Source organism: Carcharodon carcharias, chromosome 11, assembly GCF_017639515.1.
Source record: "Carcharodon carcharias isolate sCarCar2 chromosome 11, sCarCar2.pri, whole genome shotgun sequence".
Classification (NCBI taxonomy): Eukaryota; Metazoa; Chordata; class Chondrichthyes; order Lamniformes; family Lamnidae; genus Carcharodon; species Carcharodon carcharias.
Window position 1 is genome coordinate 42,863,114 of NC_054477.1, and position 13,724 is coordinate 42,876,837.

Genomic DNA, 13,724 nt, shown 5'->3' on the forward strand with positions numbered 1-13,724 from the left:
TGGAAATAAAGAGAGAGAAAGATGGGATTGAGAGAAAAAGAGCAGAATAAAATTTAAAAAAAAAATGATCTTAAACCTTCAACAATAATTACAATCTGAATGAACAGAATCCACACTTGTTTAAAAAAGGCAACTTGCAATTGCAGATAAGTTGTTTGGCAGAAATAAAGACACTGCACTCTCTTATAAAATTATTTACATCGAAATAAACAATTCCATTTTTAATGGGCATATATAGTGGCAAGTTACTCAAGCCCTACCATGTGTTTCAATACTGATTATCTCAGTGAGATATTAGTACAGAGCTAGCTTCTGTTGAAGTAGGGCAATTCAAGGCAACAACTTTCTGGTTTCCATGTTTAAATAAGTGTGTTTCTGGAAGTTGCTTTCCAGCTTATCCTCACTATTATATTAAACTGAAAAATCTGGGTATTTGTAATGCTTTTGGAACTGATGTGGTAATATTTCATTTTCTCCAACTCCGATAGTTGTCACAGTCACATCAAATGCCTGTAAAACCTATTAGGAAGATGGATACTTTACCTTTTTCTAAAAAGATTGCATGGAATAGCCAATTTACCTTAATAAAATTAACTCCGGGGGAGTCAAGTGACTTCCTTTGTCGTTTCCATACAGACAAGGATTAACTCATGTCTTAACATACCTCTATAAAGTCATTAAGATGTAAATATGTTCATGGAAGACATTCCATTGAAGAGAATTAGGGTGCATTAAGATCAGAAGCTCAAATATAATGGTCACCTCAGACTATTATATTTGGTCTGCAAACTTGAAATCTAACAAAGTGAGGTGTGAAGGAAATGTTTTGTCATAAGTAGGTGTGAACAGTTGCCATTCATTCCCCATTGTGTGACAATAGTTTATGACATCAAATCATGTGTGGACAATTAAAGTATCAATTGTGGTCATATGATTAAAACTGGCTTGAGATAGCAGATATCTTATTATTCTGAGAACAGCCCAATAAGACCGTCTGGGACCAACACTGACAGAGAGAGAGATCTCACCCAGCAAAAGGAGCGAACCTTGTCTCAAAAAGAAAAAAATCTCAGGCAGTGAAGAGAGGCTAATTTGTTTTACCTGTAATATTATAGTTCTTCACTATAGAGGTTCAATCAACTTCAACGGGAAAGCCAGAATCTTGCTGTTGTTTGGGGTGAACCAGTGTGAATCCATCACTAGAAACCTTCGACCTTCATTTTCCTTCACTGCATCAAGAGAGAATCCTTTAGATCTGCAATGTTTCAAGTGCCATCTTGGGGACTGAAGTGATTTTTTATGACCATTACAATAACTAAGTGCACACTACATCTTGAAAAATCATCTTTTCTTGTGTGCGTGCGGGTGTGTGTGTGTGTGTGCATGCGTGTATTTGATGTGAATGAGAATGGAGCGTTTGGTGTGTTTACATCATGGGTGTTGTGAAAAATTAAGGTTTATCCGCTCTTTTGATTCAAGTTTACAAAAAAGCCTGTTCAGTGCATGTTCTTTAAAGTAACAGCACTCAAAAGGGCTTAAAACACTCCTCCTTGCTGCAGTCATCTGGGATGTGTGAAAAGGGGGAAATTCTTCCACATCTCTCCCCATCCATAAGTCAACTGTGGGACTCAGCAATTTTTACATTAGGTTTCTGCTATTGCAAATCACATTCCTTTTGATAATATGTCTGTTTTGGGAAAGATTTTAAGGTCCTGGGTTAAACATGGGGCTGAATATGGCGCTCATTGGGCAGGTGCCCGACTGGAATGAGTGTAAAATGACAGGGATGATGTCAGGCAAGTCTCCCGACGTCATGGCAGGCGAGCGCGGGAGCCAGCAGCGCGCCCAACGACAATTAACAGGCCTATTAAAGCCATTAAAGAATTAATTAAATGAAATTTTTCACTGCCCACGGCCTTTGTAATTTTTGCGAAACATTATCCACAGGCAGGATGAGGTTTTGATCAATGATTTTTTTAAAAATTAAAAATTTTCAAACTAATTTCTAAAATGTTCCTGCTCATGTGACAGTTGCATGAGGAGACAATGTTATTAAAAATAAATATTTAAATTTTAAAATGTTATGTTCAAAAAGCTTCAGCTCCCTGAGACAGCTCTGTGCCTCAGGGAGCTTTTACTGCGCAGACCCGCACGAACTTCTGTGCTCGCACTCCTCTCCCCCTCCCCCCCACCGTGGCAGCGCTGAGCACTGCAGCATGCATTTCACACTGGCTGGCCATTAAGTGGGTGGTGGTCCAATTCGCAGCTGCTCCCGCTCGCCCCTGCCAAGCCCACCTGATGACTGGAAAATCCTGGACATGGTAATTGAAGAAACTAATTGAAGAAACTCTTGATGGCATTGGCTAGAGTGGTTCCATGGCTGCCTTTTGGCATCTTTCAAGTAGCCATTTTTTGTGTGGTCACAGACAGTAAATATTAATATGCCAATCACAGTAAAGAACAAACCCCTCACAGATGATTTCTGTCAGGGGTTTGATGACCAATTGCAGCACACTAGCTGATTATAAAATGACAGATATCAGGAATCCAAACCAAACAATCTTGTCCGTATTACATTAGTATACTCCATATGGTGGTGTTATTCTGATATGCCTGCTATAAGCTTTGGATGGTGAAAACATCACAGGCTATAGGAGCCCATGCTCCAAATCCCCTATCGTTAAAAGTTAAACAAAATATAGCGCCGATACTCAAGTTGACTTTGATGTATTTGAATCCAGGTCTTGAGGAGGTATCCCTTGTCCTCCAGAAGTCAACCACTGAAATGTCAAGCAGAGGGAACGCCAGCAGAACTAGAGACTGTCAAAGTATGAGTCATGACAGCTCCCTGGATACTTGGTGCAGACTTGGGGTAGTCACAAACCAGGTGCATGTTAAGGGAATGGAAGCCTTTGTGATTTACAAATATGACTGGATGTTCTGATTGCCCCCCAGACTTGTCAAAATCTTGCGAGGGAACCAAGCTGACAATCCTGTTTTTGAAGGACTTGTCCATCTCAAGATTAATATAGTTGGAGGCTTTCACAAAGCATCAGCAACCTAGCTGATGCAGTTGTAGGCTGCAGATTGCAAGATCCCCCAATTTCATAATCAGATTCTTTGAAGGGCCTGGATGAAAACAAATTGAGATCTGTGGTCACCTTGACAGCCATGAGCAATAGATCGCCACTTGCTCCTCTTGGGCATAGGTCTCCTTTCAAGAGAGAGTGCAGATGTCTACGACTACCTGCCATGAAGGCATGAGCCTTCTGAAGCATGTTGCTCAGAGAGGTCAAAGAAGCTGACCTTTGGTTAAGAGACTCTATGCTGAGGGTATTGCTTCATAAGGATGTAAGAAATAGAAGCAGGAGTAGACAAAATAGCCCCTTGAGACTGCTCAGCTAATTAATACAATCATGGACAATCTTCTGTCTCAACTACACTTTCCTGCCCACCCCCCATAAATTTTTGATCTCTCAAGGCATCAAGAAATGTGTGTCCCAGCCTTGAATATATTCAATGATGGAGGATCCACAACCCTCTGAGGGAGAGACTTACAAAAGATTCACAATCCTTTGAACAATGGAATCTCTACTCATCTCAGTCCTGAATACTGTAATCCTGAGGCTGCGCTCCAGTGCTTTAGATTCCTCAGCCAAGGAAAACAATCTCAATCTCTGTACCATCAAGCCCCTTTAGAATTTAGAACATTTGAACAAGGTCACCTCTCATTCTTCTAAACTGCAGAGAATATAGGCCCAATTTACTCAGCCTCTCACCACAGGACAACTCTTTCATCCCACAAACCACTCTGGTGAACCTTTGCTGTTACAACTTCAAGACAATTATATCCACCCTTAGTTATAGATGGCAAAAGACATGGTCTCACAAAGCCCTTTATAATTATAATAAGACTTCCTTGTTCATGTGCTCCAGTACAAGGAGGTAGGTGGTGGCGTACTGAATGTCACTGGACGAGTAATCCACAGGCCCAGGATAATGCCCTGGGGAGACGGATTCAAATCCCAAGGTAGCTGGCGCAATTTAAATTCAATAAATCTGGAATTAAAAGCTAGTCTCAGTCATGATGACCACAAAACTATCAATTGTTGCAAAAACCTATCTGGTCCCTAATGCTGTTTAGGGAAGGAAATCTGCCATCTTTACCTGGTCGGGCCTACATATGTTTGACTCTAAAAAGTCGTCTGAAATGGGTTAATAACCCATGCAGTTGCATTAAGCCCCTATAGAAAAGTCAATAAGGAATGAAACCGGATGGACCACCCAACATCGACCTAGGTACTGGAAATGACAACAGCACACCCAGCTCTGCTGACCTTGTGAAGTCCCCCTTACTATAATCTGGGGGCTTGTGCCAAAATTGGGAGAGCTGTCTCACAGACTAGTCAAGCAACAGCCTCGCATCAGCATACTCATCGAATCATATCTCACAATGTCCCAGACACTACCATTACCATGTCCTGTCCCACTGGCAAGATAGACCCACCAAAGGTGATAGCACAGTGGTATACAGTCAGGAGGGGGTTGCCCTGGCACACTCAACATTGAATCCAGATCCCATGAGGTCTCGTGGCATCAGGTCAAACATGGGTCAAGGAAATTTCCTGCTGATTACCATCTACTGACCACACTTCAGCTGATAAATCAGTGCCCCTCCATGTTGAACACCAATTGAAGAAGCATGGAGGGTGATAAAGGCACAGAATGTACTCTGGGTGGAGGATTTCAATGCCCAGCATCAACAGCGGGTGGGTAGCATCAGTACTGACCGAGTTGGGCGAGTACTGAAGGGCATAGCTGCTAGACTGGGTCTGAGGCAGGTGGTGAGGGAAACAAGAGGGAAAAACCTACTTGACTGTGCTGTCACCAATCTACCTGTCACAGATGCATTTGTCCATGACTCCAGTGGTGTCTGGGACATTGTACAGTATCATTCGGTGAGTACAATGATGTCAGGCTGTTGCTTGATAGGTCTGTAAGGCAGCTCTCCCAATTTTGGCACAAGCCCCAGGATGTTAGGAAGGATGACTTTGCAGGGTCGACAGGGCAGGGTGTGCCATTGTCATTTCTGGTGCCTAGGTGGATGCTAGGTGATTTGTCCAGCTTCATTCCTTTCTGGCTTTGTAGTGGTGTGATAAAACTGGGTGGCTATTGTATTGACCACAGCATAATTGTTATGGAGACAAAGTCCCATCTTGACACTGAGGATACCCTTCATCATGGCATCATCACCATGCTAAATGGGATAGTTTTAGAACAGATCCAGCAACTCAAAATGGGCATCCATAAGACTCTGTGGGCTATCGGCAGCAGCAGTGTATTCAATTATAATCCGTAAGCTCGTGGTTTGTTATATCCCCCGGTCTATCATTACCATCAAGCTGGGGGGTTAATCTTGGTTCAGTGAAGAGTGCAGGAGGGCATGAGGTATCAACCTGGTGAAGCTACAACACAGGACTAGTTGCATGCCAAATAGCAGGAGCAGCATGTGATAAGACAAATCTAAGCAATCCCACAATCAATGAGTCAGATCCAAGCTCTGAAATTCTGCCACATCCAGTCTTGAAAGGTGACTGGTAATTAAATAATTAATTGAAGGGCGCAGCTCCACAAATATCCCCATCCACAATGATGGAAGAGCCCAGCACATTAGTGTGAAAGACAAAGCTGACACATTTGCAACCATCTTCAGCCAAAAGTGCCGAGTGGATGATCCATTTAGGCCTGCATCTGAGGACCACAGCATCACAGGTGCCAGTCTTCAGCCAATTTGATTCGCTCCACGTGAAAACAAGAAACAATTGAAGGCACTGGAAACTGCAGAGGCTATAGGATCTGAAAAGTTCCGGCAGTACTGCTGAAGAATTGTGCTCCAGAACTAATCGTGCCCTTAGCCATGCTGTTCCAATACAGCTGCAGCATTGGCATTTATCCTGCAATTGGAAAATTGTCCTGCCCACAAAAGGTAGGACAATTTCAAGCCGGACAATTCGCACCCCACCAGTCTACTCTCGATTATCAGCAAAGTGATAGAAAGTGTCATTGACAGTGCGGTACTTACTCAGCAATAATCTGCTCACTGACAGTTCAAGTTCCATCAGGGCATCTCATGCTCTAATGAGAACTGCACCTATGTCTAAATAAGGAACAAAGAGTTGAATTGGTGAGGTAAGAGTGACTGCCCTTGACATCAAGGCAGCATTTGACAGTGTGGCCCTAGCAAAACTGAAGTAATTGGAAGTCAGGGGGAAAATGCTCCACTAGTTGGAGTAATACCTAGTACAAAGGAATACAATTGTGGCTGATGGAGGTCAATCATCTCAATCCCAGGAGTTGCTCAGGGTAGCATCCCAGTCTCAACCATTTTTAGCTGCTTCATCAATGACCACCATAAAGGTCAGTAGTGGGAATGTTCACAAATAATTGCACAGCGTTTTGTACCTTTCGAGACTCCTCAGATACTTAAGAAGTCCATGATCTTATGCAGCAAAAACGTGGACAACTTTCAGGTTTAGGCTGATAAGTAACATTCCTGCCACGCAAGTGTCAGGCAATGATCATCCCCAACAAGAGAAAATCTAATCATCTCCCTTTGACATTCAATGGCCTTACCATTGCAGAATTCCCCACTATCAACAACCTGGGTAGGCTTTACCATTGACCTGAAACTGAACTGGACAAGTGTGTATTATGGCTTCAAGAGCAGATCAAAAGTTGGGAATTATGCAGCAAGTTACTCATCTTTTGACTCCCCAAAGCTTGTCCACCATCTGCAAGGCACAGGTTCAGGAGTGTGATGGAATACTCCCCACTTGCCTGGATAAATGCAGCTCCAATAAAACTCAAACCATCCAAGACAAACCATCACATCCATCCACGACCTTAAACATTCACTCCCTGCACCGCTGATGCACAGTAACAGCAGTGTGTACCATCTACAAGATGCACTGTAGCAACTCACCAAGGTTTCTTCATCAGCACCTTCCAAACCTGCAACCTTTACCACCAAGGAGGACAAGGAAAACAGATGCATGGGAACACCAACACCAGCAAGATCCCCCCCCTCCCTTCTCCCCCGCCAAGCCACACACCATCCTGACTTGGAACTATATTGCTATTTCTTCACTGTCACAGGGTCAAAATCCTGGAACTCCCTTCCTAACAGCACAGTGGGTGTACATACACCACATGGACTGCAGTGGTAAAAGGTAGCTCACCACCAGCTTCTCAAGGGCAGGTGCAGATGGGCAACAAATGCTGGCCTAGCAAATGACGTCCACATTTTAAAAAAATAATTCACAGAATAAAAGTTTCTCCTCTGTTTTTCAAATGCTGGCACACTCTTCTCATCCATAAGGCCTACTGCCTGCTCCCTCAGTTATCTCCAGTCTAGTTCTCAACATTCTAACTTCATCACAGGTCAGGGGAACATTTAACAAAAAAATGTGGTTCCAATGAGGGATTTTAATTTTCACAGAAGCAAAACAGCTGAAGTAGTAAAAGCAATGAATTTCTACAAATTATCTGGGCAGTTTTCTAGAACATTGTGCTTTAGAACTGGCAGGGAAAACTGGCACACTAGAACTAGTGGTAACAAGCCAGAATTATTGAACAATCCGAAACTAAGAGGCCATTGTGGGAATAGTGACCACAATGATTGAATCTGATAGTTGTTTTGAGAGGGAAAATGGATCAGCGATAAACCAAGGTTTTAAATTTAAATATTACAAATTTCAAACGGGGTGAAAAATAAAATGACTGAAGTAAACGGTACAGACCTGTTCGTGGATTAACAATGAGTTATTCCAAGTAGTACCTGGTATGATCAAGGCTAATAAATACATAAGTTGAGCCTTTGCCTTTTGGGGGTAATTAACCAACCACGATCAACAAACTAGAAAAAAAAGGTTCACGCAAATGCACAAAAAAAGTAGAACTCTAACAATCATTGGAGTTGGGTTCAAAGAAAGTAATGAGGTGCAGAAATTTAACATGAAAGAAAAATCCTACAAGCAATGTCAAAGCTAGCAAATGTGTTTACATATAGAAGGGATTAATAAAAGGGAATTAAAAAATATTTATCAAATTTTATTAAAAAACAAATGCAGATGGGACTCTAATAGGCAATACAGAAATGGCAGACCTGTTAACAGAATACTTTTAAATCTGATTTCATAGTCGAGAATGAGGATTAAAAAAACAGCATTACAAGGGAAACTAAAAAAAGTCAAAGCTCGGCGCTTAGTGGATTTAAGTAAAAAAAATTGCTTTTGATCAAATAACAAGAGATATGAAAGACAAATTTCCAAAACCCAATAGTTTTCATCAATGTTCACTCTAAGCTGTGCAGGTGCACAGCAATCCAGAATACATAGTCAGTGCAACAAACAGGCCAAGCAAAAAATAAGATTGAGGAACATTGGCTCCCCCCAAGTATTAAAGAAATAGTTAACAAAATTGCAGGTGCACGAGTCACAATTTTCCAAAGCCCTAAATTCAGGAGCTGTACCAGTGTCACGTGAGCTGGGACATGTCAATGAACTTTTGTAAAAACTTTTATTCAATTTATAAACACCTCATGAAACCTCATCCTGCCCATGTTTGAGGTTCCATGAAAAATGCAAAGGCTGCATGGGCTCTTCGCCTGCCTGCCAACCTTAAGGTCGGAGGGGCAGCCCTGTTAATTGTTTTAATGACTATTTAAAATGGCCTTAATGGATCTTTGATGGCTGTGCACCCACCGAACTGAAAAAATAAATGACACACAGTGACATCGGGACACCTGCCCAATGACACCACACGTCATTTTATGTGTCAGCAGGCAGGCCCCTGCTTGCCAGCCCGAAAATTCTGCCCAGAGTGGTTCGAATGTGGAATGTGCTACTACATGGGATTAATTGAGGCAGATAGTATAGATTCAATTAAGGGGAAATTAGATAAATTATGATCTAGGTGGAAACCAGTAATTTTTAAATTTATTTTTGGAAATCCAAAAACCCAGGTATTTAATAAAAGAATAAAACCACAAAGTTCACTGTTTAAAACAAAAGAATTTATTACACATTGTGGAGATTTGGTGGAGTAATGGTAATGTCGCTGGACTAGTAACCCTGAATCCCAGGCTAATGCTCTGGGGACATGGGCTCAAATCTCACCACAGCAGCTGGTGGAATTTAAGTTCAATAAATAAATTTGGAATATAAAGCTAGCACCAATAATGGGGACCATGAAACTATCAATTGTCGTAATAACCCATCTGGTTCACTAATGTCCTTTAGGGAAGTAAATCTTCCATCCTTACCTGGTTGGCCTACATGTGACTCCGGACCCACAGCAATATGGTTGTCTCTTAACTGCCCTCCGAAATGACCTAGCAAGGTCAGTTCAAGGGCAATTAGGGTTGGGTAATAAATGCTGGCCTCAAGACAGACACCCACATCCCATGAAAGAATAAATTTAAAAAATCAAAGAACATTATTACTTCATCATTTTAGTTTAACACTGACCTTTAAATGCATCCCAACGTATGATTTGTTTTATTTACTGTGTTGTATTGTTGCAATAGCTCCAATCTAATAATTAGGATCATTTCAACACACATTATTTTCTACTTAAGTAATAGCCCTAGATATTTTTGTCGCCATGTGGAATACTTTGCATTTTTCAATATTGAATTTCATCTGCCACCTGTTGCCCAATTTTCAAGTATATTCAAATCCTCTTGTAGCTTTCCCTGTTCATTAGCTTGGTTAGCTTGTTACCAGCTGAAAATTTAGTTGTTTGTGACGCCTAGGGCAAGATTTTTCAGGCGGCGTGCGGGAGCAGTCCTGACATGCCAATGGGTAAAATGATGCCTGATGACATTGGGCGTGCATCCCTATGTCATCGTGCAGTCCCGCAATATTTTGTTTGGTGGGCGCAAGCTAAGTTGGCTGCACGCCCATGTTAAAAGCCTATTAAGGCCATTAAGAAAGTAATTGATCTAATTGTTAATGCTGCCCATCCAACCTTAAGGTTGGCGGGCAGGCAAAAAGGCCAAGCAGCCTTTGCGTTGTTGGGAAACCTCATCCACGAGCGGGATTAAATGAATAAAAATTTTACCTAAATATAAAAACATGTCTCATCTCATGTGACACAGCCACGTAAGGGTACATGTTTAAATAAATTTTTAAAACATTGATTCAATCTCCCTGAGGCAGCTCTGTGCCTCAGGAAGATTGAAGGACTCTTTCACGCACAAAAGAGTGCTGGGCCCTGGCTCTCCCTCCTCACCCCACCCGCAATAGGTAGTGCTGAATGCTACGGCTCATGTATTACACTTGATGGGCCTTAATCGGCCCACCTGTGTAAAACGGCAGTGTGGAGCCGATTGTGGGCGGCCATCGACTCTGCAACCGCCCCCCACCTGAAAAATTCAGGCCCTAGTTTCAGATCATTTATGAAAGAGTAACATATGGAACCCCAATGATCACATTCGCCCCGGCTAATGAGAATTCCTCCTCCAGCTTCTGTCAACCAAAGTATTTCTAATTCCCATGTTATTTCTCTCCAGAGGAATTGTATCCGCACATACAAATCCACTGTCTTACCCCCAAAATTCTTTGCCATATCCTCAAAGAAAATCTGCAAGACTGCCAAGGATTCACCATTATGAACCAACATTTGCTAATCATTATGGCTTTATGTATACCCAGGTGTTCCATGAACTTAGCTTTAACAAAGGCTTCCATAATTTTATCCACATTGGACATTAAATTCACTGATCTGTAGTTCCCTAGATCATTTTTGCTTATTTCACTTTTGAAAAAAAGCTGTAAATCTGCCTTTCTCCAGTTTTGATTTCCTCCATGTAAAGTGCTTTGAGTGGCTTTCTTGCATGAGGAGTTCTATGAAAATGCAAGTTGTCGTCAGGCTAAAAATAAATAGAACACTTCAGTGACTTGGCTAGTAATCACTTTGCTCCTACTGGAGACTTAAGAACTAGCAATTTAATATAAGGCTTATAAATAGCTTGCGCATTAGCAGAATGTTAAAAAAAATTTCAATTTGAAAAAAAATTGCAAAAGGCAAATGGAATAAATTGAGATCCTTAAGAGTAAAGTGGAGTAGGTACCATCCCGAAGTATCAGCTTATTATTGAGAAACTCGCATGAAAGCAGTTAAAAATAAGGCAATGATATCTTAAAGCTATTTTATACATAATAGCATAAAGCCGATCAGGAACAGAAATCAGCAGTTCGCTATTCATTTCCTGTGAATTTTCAAGTGAGCTTTATTCTCTAGAATTATGTTGATTTTCTTCCTATTATTAACTTACCTATTCTAAAAGCCCAGTGTATACAACTTCCTTCCTAAGAATCTGGCCCGGGCAGATCACTTCTTAGCATTTTTTCTGTTTGGGTATTCAACTGGATTTATTTTAATATAATTCCTTAATCTCTGAAATTCATTAAAATGTCAATGATTTGCAGAGTTTCCAGTGCTTTCCTAGTATGTCAAAGTGATTGTTGTTCTGAAATGATTGTGACATAAAACAAATTTATGATCTCATTTAGCAATGCATATGGAAACTGAGGCAATTTCATTCATATATAAAACCAACTATATCTGATGGTACCCACATGATCTTAAAATACCAAGATCTGAAAATATACCAAGCTATCTCAAAATTGATTTCTGACATCAAAATGATAAAGTTCTTGCCCGCAGGCATCAATTTGTCATTCCAAAAGCTCCTTGAAGGGGAAGAAAAAACAGCATTAGAGCAGATAAAGGGCCATTTAACCAAATCTGGGTCAAAAACATTTAACACTGAAAATGTATTTCAAGTTTTAATTTTGTTGAATCATTTATTATGGAAAGTACATCAGAATGTTACAATGCCACCTGCTGTTTCAGCACAAGACAAAATTGGATGTTAGAATCATTAATGATTATCTGATATATATTTTCTGTCATAATCATAAGTTAGATCCTGTAACAGGTCAACCCATCATTAAGTAAAAATTGATGTTCGCTATGGAAAATATTTAAGAACTACCACATCTGTTCATCGTTTATTAATTGGACTGAGGAAATAGAAAATTGGCATCCTCATTGGTATACCGTTGGAAGCATTGCTCTTAAGTAAACATAACTTTCTTTTAAATATACATTTAAAAAATTGATTGTGCAAAGGAAGCACAATATCAAATTTTGCAGATAGGACAAAAATAAAGGGCAGGGTTAATTGTGAAAAGAAGTAACTTCAGGAAAAAAAGGCAGTAGCTTTGGTCAGATAGAATATACGGTGCAGCAATGTTAAGGTGATACATTTTAGAAAGAGCAAGAGGACATAGTATCTACAGGTGTGAACCAAAATTGGTTGATTCTCTTCATTAAAGATGCTACATAAATGCAAGATATTATTGCTGTAAAATGCAAAACTTTAACAAGGGTAGAGAAGTAGAAACTTTACGTAACTCTAAGTATGAGGGGACATATTATTTGTTTAAACAAATAGCTCCTAAAATTTCACAGAACTTTAATCGTTTGATGTGTGGAAAAGTTAGGTCTGCAAAGAAAAAACATTATTCATGTTGAAAAGCAAAAATTTTTTAAAGGTATTGGAAAGGAACTGAGGAATCAACTCACATTTTGCAATGGTAACGATGGCGAAACCGTCAGCATTCACTACCATTACTCCACTGGAATTGAAGCAACCCCAGGACTCTACTCATGCGCAGAATGGCAGGAGGTGCCATCAGTGATTCTATGCTTCTCCAGAGGGTGCACTGTTAAGGCTCCCCCAGACTGCGGTCAATGGGAAATCTATGAAATGAGGACGACTTCCATTCTTACGTTCTTAGTCTCACTGCAAAAACCTCTGAAAAAGTTTTACCTTGTTGCATGAGCTTTAACTGGGTGTTGGCAGCATACTAATTTTAAAATTTTTGCTAAACACCTTCACTGACCCAGTTGTGGAATGTAAAATTTCTCTACTATGATGAAAAGTTAAAAACATGAAATATTTTAAAATGTCTTTATTTTAGCTTCTACTTAATCCAATCAATTTATCTTATCGCCAGATCTTTGTGGGCAGCTATTATAGAAGTCAGTGGCCAGCGCTGTTGTTTCACTTACCACAAAATCCAGGCCATTAAGTAAAATGTTTGAAAACAATGTATTCTTGCATGAGATGGTGGCTAGCTTTAGTGTTTCCTTCTAGACTGCAAACAATTGCAATTTGTTAACTTGTTTCAGGAATTGAGAAAATACATGTCTTATCTATTCTGTTTGAAAACCCTTTGACCTGACACTTCTTAATTAAAAGAGGTGTGGTGTCTGACTGTAGGAAGCTTCACATGGCAGTATAAAGGGCTGCAACATGAAACAGACAGAAGACTGGAGGTTAGGGCTGTTCTGCCCTGGGCCTTAGGGCAGAATATGAATTGTTCTAAGAAGGATGGTACACTGAAGTGGCATAGAGTAGCATGTTCATTTTTTTAAAAATGCTATTCATCAAATAGTGTTGTATTGATGGAAAGAATTGATTCTTACTTTAATTGTTCAGTATAGTTCGTCTAATGGAAAATAAAGCATCATGCAGTTCCCATCAAGTCTCTTCTCACCAACTGTTCAATAAGTTCACTTTGAGAGGCTAAAGAACTACACAGTAAAGACACAAGAATTTTGCTCACAATTCATTGGGATTCTGTTGTGCA